The sequence below is a fragment of the Equus przewalskii genome, chromosome X (genome assembly GCF_037783145.1).
Source record: "Equus przewalskii isolate Varuska chromosome X, EquPr2, whole genome shotgun sequence".
NCBI lineage: Eukaryota > Metazoa > Chordata > Mammalia > Perissodactyla > Equidae > Equus > Equus przewalskii.
In genome coordinates this window covers 18,901,895-18,903,887 of record NC_091863.1, presented here as the reverse complement: position 1 = coordinate 18,903,887, position 1,993 = coordinate 18,901,895, and positions in this window count along the sequence as shown.

Sequence of the window (1,993 nt, the reverse complement as noted above, 5' to 3'; positions counted from 1 at the left end):
AGGACAGTAGCAGTGGAAGTGGTGAGAACTGGTCACATTCTGAAAATGTACTGACGGGAGAGCCAAGAGGATTTACATCTGCAATGTACTTTCATCAATAACATCAAATTATAGGCAGATTCTCAACCAGGTACATCTTTTGCTGAGAAACACTGCACTGACTTCAAGTTCTATGAAAATAAGGCCCATTGTTTTCATATGTGTATTCCCATTTACACTGAGCACAGTGCTTTGCCAATTTGTTGAAATTCATGAGGATACGTGAAACAGACGAGACTTCTTGTTTCAGTTCTGACATGAGATTAATACAATAAATTAGTCAACTTTTGCAAAGCTGTGGGTCTTATGTTATTCCAGAATTTCTGGTAGAAGGTGCTTGCATAACACATGGGGACATGTTAGATATAAAATTAATGTTTGGATTAGAACTTTGCTTTATTTAAAAGTGTTCCTCGGGGCCAGCCAAGTGGTGCAGTGGTTAAGTTCACACGTTCCGCTTCGGCAGCCCAGGGTTCACTGGTTCGGATCCCAGGTGCAGACATGGCACTGCTTGGCAAGCCATGCTGTGGTAGGTGTCCCACGTAGAAAGTAGAGGAAGATGGGCACGGATGTTAGCTCAGGACCAGTCTTCCTCAGCAAAAAGAGGAGGACTGGCAGCAGATGTTAGCTCAGAGCTAATCTTCCTCAAAAAAAAAAAAAAGTGTTCCTCATGTTATAATACAACCCTTCAAAGTCAATCAAGTAGGTAACATTAATATGCTTCCTCAAAACTTATAAATTTAGATAACAACTCATAGCCACAGCTTCTAAACTACTACAAGGCAGGGGTTTCAATGACCAAAAGAGCACAGCATGATGACTGCAGCATCAAGTCCCATATGAAATGCAAATTTAGGAAAAGCAAACGAGAGAATTACATCATACTACCAAAACTCAGTAAGATGCTGTGTTATTTGATACACCTACTTCTGTACTCTCTAAACTTGTTTCTCAACACTGGAGAATTTTAAAAAATATCAACGCCTGGGCTTTACCCCAAGCCAATTAAATCAGAATCTCTGTGGGACATCTTTCTTTTTTTTTTTTTAAGCTTCTCCAGCAATTCTAATGTCAGCCAGAGTTGAGAAGCACTCTCTAACAAAATCTTATGAAACAAAGAGATTAAAAAAAAAATAATAAACACAGCACAGGAAAAGTACAGGAACATGGAGCGTAAGTTACAAATCAAAGGGCTCACCCTTTGCTTTCCAACATTTTTTTTTTGAGGAAGATTAGCCCTGAGCTAACATCTGCCGTCAATCCTCCTCTTTTTGATGAGAAGACTGGCCCTGAGCTCACATCCGTGCCCATCTTTCTCTACTTTATATGTGGGACGCCTACCACAAAATGGCTTGCCATGCGGTGTCATGTCCGCACTCGGGATCCGAACTGGCGAACCCCGGGCTGCCGAAGCGGAACATGCGTACTTAACAGCTGCACTACCAGGCCAACCCCTCTAACATCTTTTACTTCTTGAAAGGTCCAAAGATTACTAATACTAGAATCTATATCATAACCATATGAATTAAGCAGTTAAGAACAAACATAAAAATAAGGCCTGGAAAGATCTTTGTTCCTTATCTAGAATCATCTGGTGTAACAGTTATTTTCCAATGGGGTAAGGCTGTTGGGTTTCAGGCGTAAACCAACGCAGAAACAATCACAAGGCATCATAGGCAGAGGGTAAGGAGAACTTCTGCCTCTAGTTTCCTGTGTTCCAGTCCAGGAAAAGTGGAAGGGCAGAGAAAGGGGTGTCCACAGGAATGAGCACTCATGCTCTAAAGGGTAATTTTCTTTGAACCTACTAATTTCTTTTTCACTCAAAATCACAAAGATAAAGCAACATAAAATATGGGGCAAAGGGAAGCTGGTCTTCAAGAATTTGTATCTTCAAGTATTTACTGGTACAACAATCCTTCAAGCCTGGAGTTACTCAAAGATAAATCATGAAAAA